Source organism: Octopus bimaculoides, chromosome 1 (genome assembly GCF_046866305.1).
Source record: "Octopus bimaculoides isolate indiv1 chromosome 1, ASM4686630v1, whole genome shotgun sequence".
Classification (NCBI taxonomy): Eukaryota; Metazoa; Mollusca; class Cephalopoda; order Octopoda; family Octopodidae; genus Octopus; species Octopus bimaculoides.
The window spans coordinates 55,721,895-55,742,822 of record NC_142928.1 but is presented as its reverse complement, the minus strand read 5'-3'; positions in this window follow the sequence as shown (position 1 = coordinate 55,742,822).

Here is a 20,928-nt window from a genome sequence, read left to right as displayed (position 1 = left end):
ACATCACAACCATATGTGCACGACATAGTTATCTCATATCAAGATAAACGGTGCATGACCTTGGAGGTGGGGCCCAGTTAGAATTTTCTTCAGGTCGAGTAGCCCATCCCACTCAAAAGGTCCCTGAATAAGCATTGTTTAAAGATGAAGAACAAAACACCCATGTTTCCAAAGGTGGATTATCCAAATCTCAAAGAATTCCTCTCAACACATGGCTATGATGCTCCCCGGCTACTTTTGCTTGAGATCGGAGATGCACATATCGTCAGCCATTAAGGGACATGCTCAACTAGTTAAGGTCAAACAACTGACAAACAAATCTGTGGTATTGAGCAGAATATTTGCTATAGCCCATCTTTTATACCAAGACAAAACAATGTACATGATAACACTTCCAATCACTTAAGATCAGAAGCCATGGAAGTCACTGCCTGGTACTGCATCAGGTCATTTATTATTATTATTATTATTATTATTATTATTATTATTATTATTATTATTATTACGCTCTGTTTTATTGCCCACTTCTATTAACCTTTTCGCATTTCAGATTACTCTATTAAATATGCTTTTTAAGTCACATTGTCTTGAATTAATTATGCATTATCTCATAGCTTTGAGGTTTTGATGATGTGATTGTTTATTTTTAGGATGACAATGTACAATAGGTGTGAGAAGTCAGATCTGGCCAGTTTAAACATAAATCAGGTAAAATATATGGGCCAGATATGGTCAGCTTAAATGCTAAAGAGTTAAAGCAGTCGTTCTCTTTCATTCTTATGATATGCACCTACTTCTGGAATCTTTGTTATTGTCATCAACATTTGCTTTTAGAGATTACCACACCAATACTATTTGAAAAGGAAAAAAACATTAGATCATTAAGAAATAAAAGATTACAATTGGAGTTTTTAATATTTATAAAAAACTACTTTTGTATTTTCATTATTTCAAGTATAATTTAGTAGATTACTATATTTTGTTGCTAAATTTAGGATACAACAAACTGAGACAGGTGCATAAATGAGTGGTAAACTTCAATCAGCTCTACATAAAGTTTTGAAGAAATTATATTCAGCATTTTAGGAAGGAAACTTTAAGCCTATTAAACACAGAATTTTTCTTTGAAATTTAACACACATATATGTATGTATAGATATGTAAAGAGAGTTCTCTCAAGACAGATATAACAACTTTTTTTGATTCTTTAATCTTTTTCACTTCTTTGTGCTTACTGTTATAGAATTTGATATGGCATAATAAAATGATTGTTCAGTGGCAAACCATTGCCTTTAGAAACATTTGGATTCTATGATCAAAGCTTGTGTGTTCAGAGGAATTTTTTTTTCTTTTTTATCTAATACTGATAAAATAAGTATCAGCAATGTGCAGTAGAATTGACAGAGCAACAAATAAAATGCTTTAGGATTTGTGGTCAAAAAGACCACTTCCCAAGCACATAGTTTCAAGTCCCATCCTACTGCATGGCACTGTGAGCAAGCATCTTCTCTCAATTCAACCAATACTTTGGAATTTGTTTGAGAGAAACTGTAATGAAACCTGTCATGTAAATTTATTTTTACATCAAGCCTGCAATGTAAACCAATATCATAAAAATGGTTTTGTTTCAACTTCTTTTTCTTTTTCATTTCTTATTACTTTTACTTGATTCCAATAGACTATACAACTCAAAATGTTAAATCTTCTTCTATTCCTTTTATTTGCTGTATTTATTTTCGTTGCAGACATTCTTTGATTATTATTGTTTCTTTTCACATTTCTGTGCTTTTCCCACCATGTGTTTCATTAGCTGACCATGTGTTTCATATCCTATTATTTTGTTATTCCTTATCCAATAAAATTCTTCGTTTTACTAGTGTGTGTGTTTTTTTTTTATTTGAAGATATGGTTGGGTGGTTTAGAAGATCGCTTTGCAACCACATGGCTTCATGTTCAGTACCACTGCATAGCACTTAGGGCAAGTGTCTTCTATTATAGCCAGAGACCAACCAATGTTGTATGAGTGAATTTGGTACACAGAAACAGTGTGAAAGCCTGTTATGTATATATCAGTCGCATATTGGTGGTTGATGTATTGGGTGTGCTGCCACACCCATCAATTTCAAGTAGCCATATAACAAAAGTTTTCCATTAAGATATGTGATTCAATTAACGAGTAAGGTTAATATTTATAATGAATTTGCCATTTTCAATGGGTGTGCAGAGCACACGTAGCCCACCTGGAATATATGCCCTCGGTATGTATGTGTGTATATATATATATATATATATATATATATATATATATATATATATATATATATATATATATATATATATATATATATATATATATATGTATGTATGTATGAATATATATATACACACACACACACACACAAATGTGTGGAGGCGCAATGGCCCAGTGGTTAAGACAGTGGACTCGCGGTCGTAGGCTTGCGGTTTCGATTCCCAGACCGGGTGTTGTGAGTGTTTATTGAGCGAAACACCCAAAGCTCTACGAGGCTCCGGCAGGGGGTGGGGGCGAACTCTGCTGTACTCTTTCACCACAACTTTCTCACACTCTTTCTTCCTGTTTCTCTTGTACCTGTATTTCAAAGGGCCAGCCTTGTCACACTCTGTTTCACTCTGAATCCACATTTATGTGGAGTGTTCAGCCACTTTCACGTTAATTTGACGAGCAGGCTATTCTGTTGATCGGATCAACTGGAACCTTCGTCGTTGTAAACAAAGGAGTGCCACAATATATATACACACATGCATACATATATATTATAAACACATATATGTGTGTGTGTGTGTGTGTGTGTATGTATATGTATGCGTGTGCGTGTATATATATATATATATATATATATATATATATATATATATATATATACATATATATGTATGTGTGTGTGTGTGTCTTTGTGTTTTTATCTGTCACTACCCACTGTAAAACAACCAGTGTTAGTTTGTTTACATCCCCATAACTCAATGGCTTGGCAAAAGAGACTGATGGAAGTACTCAACTTAAATAAAACATAAGTGCTGGGGTCAATTTACCTGACCAAAACCCTTATGATGTACCCCAGCATGGTTGCAGTCCAATAACTGAAACAAGTAAAAGATAAGAAATATGTGTGTGTGTGTGTGTGCGTACAAGTGTGTGTGTGGGGGTGTGTGCATGTATGTTTGAATGTTTCTGCATGTTTTCACATTGGTCATTGTGTAAGCAAAAACGATAACAGTGTTTAAAGCTCTTCTAAATAACATGTCTTGTAGCTAAGCAGTAAAGATAGTGGAATAAAAATAGTAACATTTATAGCCACTTAAATTTGGCTGTTCCGTAGGAACTGACGTTACTGCTATTTTTAACACCAGGAGGATGCTGGTTATTCAATGCAATCTGCACCCAATATATGTTGCAAGCAGAGGAGTGAACCCCTACCATCTTCTAGCCACATAACCACCAGACAGTACAGTTTTGACCTCTTTGTGGTCATCCTCCTGCTTGCAATATATATATATCGAGTGCAGGTTGCATTGAATAACCAACTGGATGAGGTGTCCTCCTGGAGTTAAAAATATCAGTAATGTTGGTTCTTACGGAACAGTCATGCTTAAGTGGCAATAAACATTACTTCTCAGCATAGTTACTGCTTTTATCTTTTATAGAGATTTTCTTAACTAGGTATAAAAATACCTTTCTCAAAAAAACTAGTAAGGGTAAGAAACAAGAAAGGCATTTGGCTGTTGAAAAATCCCTCTGTTGCATGGAAAAGAGGGACATAAAAACCATGATAAGGACAAGTGGATCATGACGCTGAACAATATATAATCAACAAACTGTTGATTTACTAAAATGGATATGTAACAATATGATCACATCACTATAAGCCACAGCTTTGTTATCACGTACATCTACATAGTTTACAAATTAGTAGAATTGGTAGAGTGTCTGACATAATGTTTTGCAGTATTTGGTCATGTTCTTTTAATTCTGATTTCAAATCTTGCTGCAGTCAACATTGTCTTTCATCCTTGTGGGGTTATTTAAATAAAGTATTGTTGAGGTGATAAACTGTGGAAATTATCATTCTGGTATAGGAAATTTGCTGAAAGTTTGAACAAGTCTGTATTTTCCTCCTTCAACCATTGTTTTTCATGATTCTTCAGTAAAGATTATTTGCTCTTGGACTACAATTTAACTCTTAACCCATTACCTACCAGTGATCTCATACGAGATCACTTAAGAATTACAAATTTCGTAATTATCTGTCAATATTTACACATATCTAACCTTTTTGCTATATCTACTAGGTATATTTCTCTGAAATGAGGTTTGCTAATTTTTCACCCAATATCTCACTTATTTCTATTTAAAATGTTATTTTGAAATGTTATTTTGATCATTCCAGCGTGTTTCTAAGGCTGTTTTATGCTAGAAATCAAAGTTTCATAAAAAAATTCCAGTTAATAGAATTATGGGAGGTAATGAACTATCAACTTGTGGTACTTCACTCCTTACCTCATACCAATATTTCCATCATTCTAATCATTATCTGCATCTACATCCTTCTGCAATTATTCCTCATTAAAATAATTACATTTATTTTCTTCCTTCCCATCTTCTTCCTCCTCATCATGGTTTCAGTTGTGAGGATAGTGATGATTGTGATGATAAGCACAACTTGATATTTTTTATTGTTTCTTCCAGGCAAAACTCTATTTATTTATCATTTATTCACTTTGAAGCAAGAATTAAGATTAGGACTAAGACATCTCAATGTGCTTTACTGCTGATGTTCAAGTGTTTTTTTTTTCTCTTTTGGGAATTCTGTCCATGCACCTAACTATAAAATAGGCACAGAGTAGAGATAAAAACTACATCATAAATATACACACTGACAGAAAGAACAATTTTAGAAACAAAAAGTAATAGTAATAAAAATGTGTGATAGGGTTGCCAACACCATCAAAACCACCACCACCACCACCACCACCATCATCATCATCATCTGTGGCAGTAGCAATAATAGTAGCACTAAACACCACTATCATCATTATTATCACTGCCACAACCACTTTGGTTTCTTGTTTTCATCCCATAGAGAGGGATTATATAAAAAGGAAACAGGATGTAGCATCTTCTATGTTAAATGTTTAGCAACAAAAACTAAACACCAAACAAAATAAGAGGTTCTGTTGATAGTGATTCTAGTGGCATTGTCATAAATCAAGTGGCAATTTAGTAGAATGTCAGACTTTGTGGTATTTGGTCTTGCTCTTTTGGTTCTGAGTTCAAATCCTGCTGTAGTCAACTTTGCCTTTCATCCTTCTGGGTTTATTTAAATAAAATATTGTTGAAGTGGTAAATTGCCGAAATTGTTAGAGCATTAGCAGTATTTGTTCTTGTTCTTCATGTTCTGAACACCCAGGCAGATGTGGCAAACTGATCTGTTTTTAGTGTTTTTAACTACTGACAAGATGGGGTTAGAGTATGAAGTATCCAAAAAAGGAAAATGAGAAACCACTTTTAATTCTTTCATAAAAATTCCATATTCACAGAGCATTTGCCAAAGCAGTTGTGGGGATTGTTTGTGATTTGATGGTACAAGAAAAAGAAATGGTTAAACTAAAATGGAAAATCATTCTATGTACTTCAATAACAGATAAAGTAGTTTGCATAGCTTATTGTTGGAGAACATTTAATAAATGCACTAAGTGTAACATGATGGAGTTGGTGTTGGTAATTTTGCTCCTTTTGTTGTAGCTTTCTCAATGATGGAGTTGGTGTTGGTAATTTTGCTCCTTTTGTTGTAGCTTTCTCAGTTAATCTATGATATAAAGGTAGTTGCTTAAATGCTTGCATCAAACCCACATGTCCAGTGAGCTGGATCTGCCATGTTTTAGCTTAGTCTAAGTGTACATCACACACTTTATAATTTGTGAGTTGGTTTGGCATGAAACTGTCTGAGCATGTTACCTCTAATAAGGGAAAATTTCCAAGAGATGCATTCTATATGGAAAGAATATAGCTGTGGCTGTATTGGGAGATTAACATATTTAATATGGTGATATAAAAAGAGAGTTTACTAAATAAAAATAATATTCATTGTTGCTGATGCCCAAGATTTTGTGAGACAGAAATTGTGAATGTATAGTAGAGATAGAATGGGTGGCTCTGTCAATAGACAATAGTCCTAATTAAGAGGTGTATGCTTAATTTTAAGTATCTTTCTGCTGTTTTCAAAGCTATACTACATTCAAAATTTACTTTCTTGTCTATAAAATACAAAACGCAATTCAGTGCTTCGAAAAGTTTGTTTACAAAATGCTGTTGCATTCTAAAAGCTATTATCATTTAGTGTTTAATTTGATCATGATTGTTGTCAGTGAGCTGTTTAGCTTAATGGCAGAGTATTCAGCTGGTATCTGAGGGGCACAGGTTCAAGTCCTGTAGCCATCTGCTGACAACTTTTACTGTCTTATAAGAATAAAATACCCAATCTTCCTGCTGTTTTCACAGCTAGACTGCATTTGAAATTTACTTTTTTGCCTGTTAAATGTATATATATAAGTTGCTGACAACTTTTTTTTCTTATAAAGGTAAAATACCCAATATTGCTGCTGTTTTTGTGGCTATACTGTGTTTGAAATTTATTTTCTTGTCTGTAAAATAATACAATATGTTACATTTCCTTTTGGTAAGAAAAGCAGTTTTAGATTGCAGTATTGGCTACAATACTTGTATTAATGCAGATTCTATTCAGTTTATTGTTTAGCTTGCTTTTGTACCTTATTGCGATATAGTTTTAGACTCCTAAGAAAAATTAAATGGTATGCATTTAATTTAGAAAAAACAACAACAAAAAACAGCCAACAACAAAAGCTTTCACTACAGACATGTTGTTTTGTCTAGCAATGAAAAACAGGCAGAAATTTCAAACTTAAAAAAGAAAAACTTATTGATTCAGCTGATTTGTAAATATATTTTAAGAACTAATGTAGTTGGAAACACAGCAATATATAACCATGTAATATAGCATGATGTTCTATTTGTTTAAATTGATATTAAAAGCAAAAGCTTCCAAGGGCCTCTTTGATAACAGTAACACAATAAAAACTACAAGTAATCAAGTTACACAAATTTGTACACTTTGTTTAGCTGACCATATGTCAGTTATTATGCTTACTTCTAGTCAGCTCTCATCTCTCACCTCTTCTCTTTCATGTAATCATTCAAACATCTTCACTTACTCTTGCTATTTCAACTGTAAGAAGTTTCTAATATATTTCCTTGTTCAAACAGTTCTACTATATTCTGAATTATTTAACTCTGTTGTAAGTATCTTAATTTGTCTGAATACTCAGTGCCTTTTAATCTTTTTGTTACCATATTTCTGTTGAGATAAACTGCCTTTATCTCAATTTATTTTGAAAATAATGAAGAATTTAATAAAATATCTTTGTCATTAATAAGCTGATGTTTGGATGATAAGTTACCAAGAAATTGTGATGGATCACTCTGAAACAAAAATTTTGTATCATAGAACTAGGGTAAGTCTCAGGCAAGGGTGGTATCAAAAGGATTAAATTCATGGAACTTTGAATGCTTTTGTAAATGTTTCTTGCTATTTAGTGATAATTCTCTCCTGACAACTTCAAAGAGTTTAGTAAAATTTATGTTTTACTAAGGAAGACTTATAAAATCAAAATGTGTCTGGAGTTGAATTCCCATAGATGCTTGAATAATTAAAATACTAGTCACTGATTGAATTGTTTTTTACTTCACTGCATAATTATTTTTGATTAGTGTTTTGTTAATGCTCACTGCTTTAAATTTAATATCACTAACCTGCAGATTCTATTCAGTCTATTGTTCAGCTTGTTTTAGTACCTTATTTTGATATAGTTTTAGACCCCTAAAAATGTTCATGGTATGCATGTACTTTAGAAAAAAGCGAAAAAAAAAAAAACAACCAACAACAAAAGAAAACCCCAGAAAACAAAAGAGTGAATGGCATAATAGGTTACTATGAAAATATTTTAGTCTTTTTGACTTAATTAACTGATTGAAAACAAGTGTAAACACAAAACTTAAGTCCCCACCTAAGTTGAAATTACCTCTACTCAAAAATTAAAGTTCTTAATGATATTATTGTCATTGTATACTCATATGTTGTCAATTATTCTCCACTTCTGCCTCCTCCTCCTCCTCCTCATCATCATCATCATCAAAAACAACAACAACCAATTTGCATCCTTCAACCCAATACTTGAACAATCTTCTTAAATAACCCTTGCTACTAGATCTCTGACCCTGTCTTATTTGCTCCTGTCATTACAACTCAAGAGTGCATAGAATAATTAATATCTTGTTGTTATTAGACAAAACGTATGGTACTACTTGTAGAAGAGAATTAAGTATCAGTAAAAATTTGATGCTTTAAATCTTTTTCTCTAAGGCTTGTTTTGGTAGCAAGTTTGAATATTTTCATGTCCTTGGTGAAATGTCCTTTACAAAAAGAGATGTACTTCACATTGTTAACTGCTCGAAAATGATGCCATTACTAATTTCAGTTAAGTCAAATTTTGTAAAGGCTACACTAATTTTAGCAGAACTTGAACCCCAGATACCAGTAACAGTCAGTCTTTAATATCCTTCTATAAGTCGTTTTATTTTTGTGTCAAATTGCTAAATATATTTTATATTAAAAAATATTTCAGAAACTATTTTCACTAAATATCATATTGTGCCAAATCCTTCTTGCTTATGTTTAACATCCTTGGAAAATTGGTACTTATGCTGACCTGATGTTTGCACTAAGTTTACTAATTAGGTATTTTAGGTAAGGTCATGAAACAGAATCTTTGAATCATACATAATTTAAAATATGACAAAATTTCAATTAGAAATTTTCTCTTCCATGAATGAAACTTCTTACTTTTGAAACTTCATCCCAGCTCATACCTATTTCTTCAACTTAATGCTCAGTGCTGACCTATTTCAGTATCTAAGTTGACCCCTATTATTTAGGAACGTTCTTGCTGCTCTTAATGCTATCCTTATTCCGTAAAGTTTTCATTGCAGCCATTTTGTGGTGGAGAGTGCTTTTACTTCTGAAGATTGTTCTGATGTATCATTTACAAATTGAATATTTTCTGCAAGGCATCTGTGGTAACTTTTGGTTTCATTTGTTCCATTTTGGTATAGCAGAGTAGGTTAGTTTTTTTTGTTTTTTTGTGTACTTTCCAGTCATTTCATTCAAATCCTTCAAATGTAATTCATTTCATTTTGGCAGTCATCTGCTTCTGTACGGATGTTTTTTGAAAATTTTATCTTATATATATATATATATATATATATATATATATATATATATATATATATATATATATATATATATATATATATATATATATATATATATATATATATATATATATATATATATATATATATATATATATGTATATATATATATATATATATATATGTATATATATATATATATATATATATATATATATATATATATATATATATTTCTACCAGCAAACGATCTAATAGCCGAAAGCCTGGATAGGTACAATTTCCACAGGTCAATGGCCCAAATTGATCGAAAGAAACTGGAGCTCATTCGCTCCTACGAGCTCGTGAAACCGCACCTTGACCTCCTAGAAGGCATTATGAGAGACACGGACACAAAAATGGACAGTGAAGACCCTGCACACTGTGCTCAGGCTCAGGAGGACCAGACGAATCACCAAGACAAGGCAGATGCCACCAGTGCTGTAGCCACTGATGAGGGATGCAATGACCATGGTGAATACAGTCAACGCTGCACCACAAACGACAAAGACAGGAGAACAGACAAGAAGACGGTAAACACAAACAGGTTTCAAGCCCAAACACGTCACACAGAGAAAAAGAAAAAGAAACAGATCTGTAGATTCTACCTAAATGGTACCTGCTGGCACGGGGAAAAGGGACAAGGCTGCAAATTTGCCCATCCCAGACACCACCAGCTAAACAAGGTAGATAACCACTTACAACAAAATAAGCGGGAGCGCAGAAAAGGGAGACCAGAAAGCTTAAATCTACGTACACATGGTCCACCAAATACCAACAGAACTCACAAAGAGAGAAGTCCGTATATTCCTTCTGCTCCCAAAAAAAGGCTATATGCAGAGGCTGTACGAACTGCAGTAGCTGAGCAGCAAGCTTTTTTAAGCTTGGCCCAGAAAATGGTACAACAGTTAACGTGGATGCAGAGGGTACAGAGTCAACGCCACACGAACCATTGTCCAAGACCACCACAGATGATGGATCAGGGATGGCCACCACTAACACCAGGAACCCCTGCACAGATATCACACCCATATTCCTACTGAATATCCGGGGCCTATTACGAACAGGCGGCAAAGACAAGTTCCTATACTTGAAAGACCTAGTAACATGCAATCAAGCAATATGCATGGTGCTTACCGAAACGCATCTAACACCTAATATAGCAGATGCGGAGATAAATATACCAGAGTATGCCGTACTCCGAACAGACAGAAGGGATAGAAGTCATGGGGGAGTTGCAATGTACATCCGAGAAGATGTCACACCCCTACTACTACTATCACACTCAAACTCTGTATGTGATACTTTAATAGTACACATAAAACAAATTGATGTAGTTGTATGCTCAACATACCGTCCACCAAATACCGCAAAGCAGGAAGGTAAATTTGAGGACAGCCTCAGACGCATAGAAGAGGTCCTGACAAATCTGGACCAACACATCAATATACTTTTCCTAGGCGACTTTAACCTCCCAAATGTTAAATGGCCTGAAGGTCACATCCTCTCTGGGATGTCACTGCATGAACAAAGCCAGGCAAAATCATTGCTAGAACTATCCAACATGCTGTTCATGGAACAAGTGATACTCCAACCAACCAGGGGAAGCAATATTTTAGATCTCTGCTTCACAAACAATGTGAGCCTAATCCATAATGTGAAAATAACGCCCACGTCTCTCTCAGATCATAACATTATAGAATTAACTATGTATGGTCCTAGACAACCCACTGACACCCACCCCACCAGGAGGACTCAAGCAATATCCAACCTGAATTTCCACGGGGCGGACTGGAAGTCAATTCGCAGAGAGATTCGAAATCAAAACTGGCATGACAGCCTTTCTATACAAGACAATGACCTCAAACTAAGTCATTTTATGTCAACCATACAAGACATATGCACCAAATACGTGCCATATAGAAAGACCAGCAAACATGCCAATAGAATTCCTAGAGACAGGAAAATCCTTATGAGACACAGAACAAAGGTCTCAAACCAGTTAAATAGAGAACTGGAGGATAGGAAAAGGGCTAAATTAAAACTAACACTGTTAGAAATAGAAAACAAAATTAAACTCTCCCATGAAAAGGAGAGAGCAGAGAAGGAAAAGAGAGCAGTAGAAAGCATAAAAACAAACCCCAAGGCTTTCTATAGATTTGCAAAGGAGACTGCTACGGTGCAGTATAAGATAGGACCCCTGTTCCTGCCTAATGGCTCACTGACTGCAGATCCCACATGGATAAGTGAAGTGCTCAGTACACAATTCAAGAGTGTCTTCACCTCTCCTATGAGTCACATGCAGATAAAGAACCCAGCTGATTTCTTTGACAATAGCACTCAGCAGAAGGGGACTGCATCCATTACCTACATCGACATTGAAGAGGAAGATGTGATAGCTGCCATAAATGAAATGAGCTTAAATTCGGCAACTGGCCCCGATGGTTTCCCAGCTGTCCTCTTAAAGTCGTGTAAACAAGAATTAGCAGGACCACTCCGGATACTCTTCCAGAGTTTCCTTGCAAATGGTAAACTTCCCAAAAAGCTGAAGGAAGGCACCATATGTCCTATCCATAAAGGTGGAAGCAGAGCAGAGGCTGGAAACTACAGGCCCATCTCTCTGACTTCACATATTAGCAAAGTCATGGAACGAATTGTCAGAAGGAGATTGATTGCGTTCCTAGAAGAAAATGACTTGCTGAATGAGACCCAGCATGGTTTCCGTCCAGGTAAAAGCTGCCTCACGCAGCTCTTGCAGCATTATGACTGGGTCCTGAAGCAGCTACTTGACCATTCAAATGTTGATGTGATATATCTCGACTTTGCAAAAGCGTTTGACAAAGTTGATCATGGCTTGATATGTCACAAGCTGCGAAACCTTGGCATAGCTGGTAAATTAGGAGAGTGGCTGCATGACTTCCTGAATGGTAGAAGTCAGACAGTTGCAGCCAATGGAGAACTATCTAGGGAAACAGAAATATTGAGCGGTGTTCCACAGGGAACTGTTCTGGGGCCACTACTGTTCATAGTGGCCCTTCTGGACATGCCCACGGTCACGCGGAGAGCCACTGTCACTAGCTATGCTGATGACACAAAGATATCTCAGGCAATAAAGAATCCTGATGATATTGTAAGCCTGCAGAATGACCTAAATGCAATATATGAGTGGGCAGAGCAAAATAATATGCAGTTCAATGCAAAAAAATTTCAAGTACTGCGCTACAAGACCACAAGCACCTCCCAACTGGCATACACAGGGCCTGGAGGTACTGCAATCCCAGAACAACAAACAGTTAGAGATCTGGGCATCAACATGTGTAGTGATGCATCATTTCACATGCACATTATCAAGTTGACAGCAAGGTGCAGACAACTGGCGGGGTGGATACTGAGGACTTTCCGTACAAGGGATCAAAAAGTCATGTTGATTCTATGGAAGACATTTGTTCTGAGCCGCCTAGACTATTGCTCTCAGTTGTGGTCACCACACAGTGTTAAGCGGACAGCAGAACTCGAGGCAATTCAGCGGCACTATACAAAAAAGATCGCCACAGTCCAACAGATGAACTACAGGGAGCGACTGAAGGCGCTAGGTCTCTACTCCCTGGAGCGCAGGCGGGAGAGATATGTAATAATATACATATGGAAAATACTGGAAGGACTGGTGCCAAACTTTGGTATCAAGTACTACAGGAATGCCCGCACGGGTCGCCACTGCATGGTGCCAAAGGTACCGTCCACTGCATCTCACATAAGAACGAGATACTGCAGCAGCCTCGGTTTCAGAGGACCTCAGCTCTTCAATGCCCTGCCAAAACATTTGAGAGACATGCAAGACATGGATGCGGAGGTCTTCAAGACAAAACTTGACGCTTTCCTCTCCACGATACTAGACGAACCAATGGCTCGTAATGAGACGCAGCTTAGGGCAGCTGTGTCAAATTCTCTTATACACCAGATGTGCCATCAAAACTCTTGATTGGACCATGTCAGGTGGGGGAGAAGAGCCATGCAAGGAACGTGAAAATCACGGTGGTGCACCAGCATGACCGCAGCCACTTGGCTAAAACACATAAATAAATAAATAAATAAATATATATATATATATATATATATATATATATATATATATATATATATATATATATATATATATATATATATATATATATTTCTATATATATATATATATATATATTTCTATATATATATATATATATATATATATATATATATATATATATATATATATATATATATATATATATATGTATATATATGTATATATATGTATATATATATATATATATATATATATATATATATATATATATATATATATATATATATATATATATGTATATATATATATGTATATATATGTATATATATATATATATATATATATATATATATATATATATATATATATATATATATATATATATATGTATGTATGTATGTATGTATGTATGTATGTGTGTGTGTGTGTGTGTGTGTGTGTGTGTGTGTGTGTGTGTGTGTGTATGTATGTATGTATGTATGTATGTATGTATGTATGTATGTATGTATATATATATATATATATATATATATATATATATATATATATATATATTTATATATATATATATATATATATATATATATATATACATACATACATACATACATACATACATACATACATACATACATACATAGATATATATATATATATATATATATATATATATATATATATATATATATATATATATATATATATATATATATATATATATATATGTATGTATATATATATATATATATATATATATATATAAAGATAAGATCATTATTTTAAATACCAATCAAATCAAGTGACAGCATGGGAAGAAAAACCTTATAGGTTATAAACATTATAAAAATTATACATAAGGGTATCTAAGAGATAGCACCATGCTTGAAATAGCAGTTCAAACCTGACTCTAAAGAAATATAGAACTTAGAATGTATACTAGGATTATTGAATGAAAGAAAGGAAAGAAATTCCAGTGGGCCACTAGGATCTCCCATTAATCTAGCAAGGGACAGGATATGACAATCAACCTAACTTGTCAAAACTTTGCTTGCAGCTAGCTATGATGATAATGATGATGGTGGAAGTGATAATGTTTCATAGATCTATCAAAAATTTACATCATGAACACCAGTTAAAGCCAAGCCACATGTTTGCCTCTTAAATGTCTCCTGTAACTACACCTAAAGTTTAATATGCCAATAGGATTTCTTTGAGTAAGTAATAAATAATCTAAACTGAAGTGACATATCTTTAAAATTGGAAAAGATATTGAGATATATAATCTGAAAAATCCCACCAACGAGTAATTAAAAGCAGCTAATGGTTATTTGTTATTGTCTCAAACATCGTGCCTTTTCATTTATTTTTAACACAGATCTCAAACAAATTCAGTTCAAACAAGGAAGTACATATGCTGAATATTTCAAACAGTAGACTGCATATATATACAGTTTATAAGCAATACAAAGACAGGGTCTGTAATATTCTCATAATTTTTGCATTACAGCCCTTCATGTCACTTCCACATTTACTATTATTTATTCCTTCAATGACCATATGGAGATATTTATCAATCAAAATAGTGGGCATGTGACCACTCTATATTTGTTCACACATTCAAACGTATTATACTGCAAGGTAGCTGTTAGTCACTACCCAGTGAAATTACTTTTTGTACTCTGATCTTCTTCTTAAGATGTTGTGCCTCTCTACCATAGGCCCTTGTGATGATGGAGACATACAAGGGTATGAATGAACAACTCCACTTCCCAGACACTGACAATACTTCAAACTGCATGCTGCAATTACTTCTTGTGTGACTTGATACTGATGTGATGTCTAACTTTTGAGAGTTTGTGTTATTCTTGAGAACTGTTTGAACACACACACACACACACACACACACACACACACTCACTCACACACACACACACACACACACACACACACTCACTCACACACACACACACACACACACACACACACACACACACACACACACACACACTAAGAAAGTATAGAAAATCTAAGGTCAGTTTTAATTCTCTTCACAAAACAAATATAACAGAGGTACACAGGTGGGTTTAACACAGTTAATAGTAAATGCTGTACAGACACAAATGATATAGATTACATTTTATCAAACCTACTTTACCATTGATTCTTCCAGAAATTTTAACTAAGATGGTGTAGCTATGAAATATAAATTTATGGTGTTCATTATATTTGAAAGGAAGGTGAGAATGGAAGTGAGATCTACTAAACTGCCATAAAAACTGTTGTGGAATTAATATAGCTTATTGAAATATATGATGTCGTTTTGTTAAATAGTTTAAACATTTTTTTAAAATTCCAAATTCCTCATATGATAAGCTGGTAAAAAACAAAAGTTACAGATTCAAACTTAATAGATAATAAGTAATCCAGTACATAATGGAAATTGAATGAATATGTGCTATTAAGTAGAACAAGGAACAACAATAAATTTATTAACATTTTTGTATCTTTTATCATTTGTGATGTCATAAATGATATTGTTCATGTTTGGTCCAACCTTGACAATGGTCAGTACGATCACAAGGTAAATTAGTGCTTTTCATTTTGATGTCAAGAGGTCTTGACTTGGATTGTCTATTCTTCTATACGTATTGTCTTTATTTTCCTTTCAAGGAGCCACTTTCCCTCACCCAATCCCACTTCCATGTGCTACACAATTACACACAGTAGTTTTTATTTTGGCATATTCAATATGTTTTTCCCTACAAATAATCATCTATGTACCCTCAGTTGAATTTGACTAATATAACTCTAGAGAATAAGTACGTCTGATTGTTGGTTATCAAGTACTGCTCCCTGATTTTGCTTTAAGGGACATACAGTATGTATGATTGAATAAACTTTCAAAATTATAATGAAAAAAAATGTAAAAAATAAAAGGGTTATTAGTTCAATTAGGGATTACATTTGTGGGGAATAAATCTGAGTGTTGTTAACAACAAAATATTAATCTAAACAATATCAAAGAAAACTGAGATGTCATTGGTTAGAAGTGTATTCATGGCATCAAAGTGTTATTATGAGGGGATGCTGAATGTAGAGAATGCATGAGATAAAGATGGGCCACATCATGCCGACCTACAGAGGAACTAACAATTCAAGCTGATAGTATTATGGTAGATATAGTGATTAAGAACATGAAAAGAGAGAAACAGTCAAGTCTATCAGAGATAATTGTGGAGATCTCAAAATATCTTGTAGAGTAGGATACACAGTTACCCTGCCCGACCCCCAGAATAAGAATAGCCTGGGTAAAGTTCAGTGAGCTCCTACCACAGCTGGCAACTAAGAGCCTCTCGCTCAGGATGAAAAGTAGACTGTATGATGCATGTGTGCAAACTGCCATGCTACATGGCAGTGAAACATGGGCCGTGACTGCGGAGGACATGCGTAAGCTTGAAAGAAATGAAGCTAGCATGATCCACTGGATGTGTAATGTCAGTGTGCATACACAACAGAGTGTGGGCTCCCTGAGAGGAAAGTTGGACATAAGAAGCATCAAATGTGGTGTGCAAGAGAGACAACTGTGCTGGTATGGTCATGTGTTATGTATGGATGAGGACAGCTGTGTGAGGAAGTACCACACCCTAACTGTGGAAGGAACCTGTGGAAGAGGTAGACCCAGGAAGACATGGGATGAGGTGGTGAAGCATGACCTTTGAACGTTGGGCCTCACAGAGGCAATGATAGGAGATGGAGACCTTTGAAGATATGCTGTGATTGAGAAGACCCAGCAACTAAAGTGAGATCGCAGCCATTGCCAATGCCAGTGTTTCATGTCCAGCCCACTTAAAAGTACCCTTGATGCGTTGGGTGATTTGATATGCTTGAGAAGACCTGTTGAGTCAAGTAAAACCAAGTTCGTAGCTGTGGCCAGTGCCCCCTGACTGGCTCCCATTCTGGTGGCACATAAAATGCACCATCCAAATATGATCAATGCCAGTGCCCCTGACTAGCATGTAAAAAGTACCATCCGAACGTGGCCGATGCCAGTGCCCCCTGAATGGCTCCTGTGTTGGTGGCACGTAAAAAGCACTCACTACACTCTCGGAGTGGTTGGCATTGGGAAGGGCATCTAGCTGTAGAAACATTGGCAGGTCGGCCTGGAGCCTGGTGCAGCAACTGACTTTCCAGACGTCAGTCAAATCGTCCAATCCATGTCAGCATGGAAAACAGATGTTAAACGATGATGATGATGATGATGATGATGATGATGATCTTATTCTTTCACTTTTATTCTTTGACTTTTGACATGTAATACTGAACTAGTGCCAATATTGCATTGCTGTAATCTAAATGACAAAAAAAATTGCATGTTGACACTCATGGGGTCTGGTACTATTACCATGTAAAATTTGATTTGATTTGGTTGAGCCATTTGAGAATGCATTGGGAACAGACAGACAGAGAAACAAAGGATTATATATATATAATATAAATAGATATAGATAAATTTGTCATGATATTTTCTAAGGTTCTAATACAAGAATTATATGTATGAGTGCATGTGTGTCTGAGATAAAAAAGAAAAAAGACAAGGAGCCAATTAAGGAAATAATTAAATATGAATTAGATTTAAGATACCAGGTAACTGTGAAAAGATACTGTTGAACTTGATGGGAATGTCTTAATCTTAATGGTGGGAATATTTTGAATGGACACCAAAGATTATCATTATGTCCTTTTATGGAAAGGAAATGTTGAAATCAATACACTCATCTCATAACAGTATTAGTAAAGAAACATGATGATTATAAAATCACATGCACACACGCATACACACACACACAAACACACACACACATACACACACACAATATCTTTTTTTAAATAAAACCTAAGAGCTACTGTTGCTGTGAAAAGTAAATAAAGTGTTTACATCACAGGTTTTATTTTTCTAAGGGTAAAAAAAGAAGAGTAAGCTGACTAGTTTCTCATTTTGTTAGACCTTATAAGAGAAATAATAGCCTACTTCTGTTCGCAGAGAAATTGTTAGCTTATAACTATTACTCAAATATACTTTCTAAAAATAATAAAGAATGTATCATGAAAGTTCCAGCTTTGAGAATGGAGAAATTCCATCAGTAATTTATCTCCTGCATGCAGTTATCTGGTTATACACAAAAAGATACATTCAGTGTGTATAACGGAGCCAAGAAAAGATCTGAGAATATATTAAGCAATGATGCAGGTGAATTATACTCTATATTGTAACATGTTTTGGAATAGCATAGTTAGAGGTGATAATAAAACAGCTAAGGCCAGTCTATGATACAGTAGCAAGTTTGATAATGTAATGTTTGTGGATACTACACTAAAAAATGAATTACCAAACAGGTTTGAGAAAATCCTATGACAAACCAATCTCAATATTATAGTTATGGATCCATCCAATTCGTTATCTGTAAGTCCTACCTTTTTTAACAGAAAAGGTTGCAGATGTGTGCCACAAACACATATATCAACTACAAAGTAATACATATAGTATAACCACATTAAAAATATAGTTGTTTACAATCAGGTCTCCTTGAGACACATATATAAATCATTGTTACTCCATACAAATAGTAGTATAGAAGAAATAAATAAAGTTGAAAATGAACTAAGTACATATGAAGATTTATTTAAATTTTAATATATATATATGATGAACTCTCCCGTCAAAGATGATATATGAGTGTTCAGCTTTTGCTGAATAGCCTGCGCAAATGATTTGTTTATAGTGAGCAAATGTAAGTATTGTACATTAGCTCACTTTTTCCATCAAATCAATGTTGTCCAAACAGGTGCATGGTGTATTGCTCATCAGATGTTGAAGAGATTGCAGAGCAACATGAGATGGAATGTTTTGCTCAAGAATACAATACACTACTCAATCTAGAGTTGAAACCATAATTACATGATCATGAGTGCTATACGCACTCACACACACACATGTATGTATATATGTATATATGTATATATATATATATATATATATATATATATATATATATAATCATCATCAGCATATATATATATCTATATATATATATATATCAATTTAAATAAGAGCTAAAAGACAATCCATTGTAAAAACTTTATTATGACCTATAATCATTTCAATGCAAGTTTTTACAATGGATCGTCTTTTAGCTCTTATTTAAATTGATATGCACACAAAATTGTATGATTTACAACCTTACATGTGAGAATTTTGCTACGTTGATAACAGATACAATATTTTTTAACAAATTTTGGTATAGATCTATAAATACATATATATATATGCTGGAATATATGCTGGACTGCTGAAATCTACAAGTTTCTTTCATTCTCTCTCTGTTTATTTTCTTTTATTCCTTTCTGTTGAACAGCATAGGCTTGAAACGTGAAAGACCTTTTCATTTTTCCGAGTGTCAAACTAATACACTTGCTTGTTGTTCATACACCTGTCTTTGCTTTTTGTTTTTCTATAAATTTCTACCACATATATGTATATATATAAATAAAAAATAATAATGGTATTTTTTCATAAGCTTAAAGCTTATATCGATCATCATGCAAATGATTAAGGAAAATAGTCTAATAATAGGGCATATAAGCCCTCGACAGAAAAAAGTAGGCTTTCCCATACATGTGAAACTTGATCCCACATCCCTTTGTTAACGTGACTAAGTGTGTTATGAATTACACCAGCGAACCAGCCTGCTCCTTTCTGTCAAATTTAAGAACTATATTAGTTCTTAGTTAATTTTATAAACAAACTTTATGTACTTTTGGTGCGAATGGTTTTGTTAAGTGGTGTTGAGTTTTACAATTCTGTAAATAATAAGAATGGTATTTTTTTATAAGCTTCAAGCTTACAGCGATTACCGTTAAATGACTAAGGAAAATAGTCTAATAATGGGTCGTATATGCCCTTGACAGAAAAACGTAGGCTTTCCTGTATACATGGAATTCTAACCCACAACCCTTTGTTAACGTGGCTAAGTGTGTTACTGATTACACCAGTGAATCAGCCTGCTCCTTTCTGTCAAATTTAAGAATTATATTAGTTTGTAGTTGTTTTTGTAAACAAACTTTATGTGCTTTCCATGCAAATGGTTTTGTTAAGTGGTGTTGAATTTTACAATTCTGTAAATAATAATAATAATGGTATTTTTTTATAAGCTTAAAGCTTACAGCGATCACTGTGCAAATGACTAAAGAAAATAATCTATTTGCACATAGGTCACTCCATCAATGCAATATAGTTTGAAATTATATTATTCTATGCAATTATCTAGAATGACAAAACAGGATTTTCACTACTAATATTATCAGATAATTCACACACAGAATATGAATCAAAGATATCTTTGAAAATTCGGTTCAGTTAAAAGTTTTATTGAAAATATTTTCATAGCTTCATATATTCGGTTTTGTTTATTTACTTATTCGCATTTTGAAGTCTATTGTTATAGAT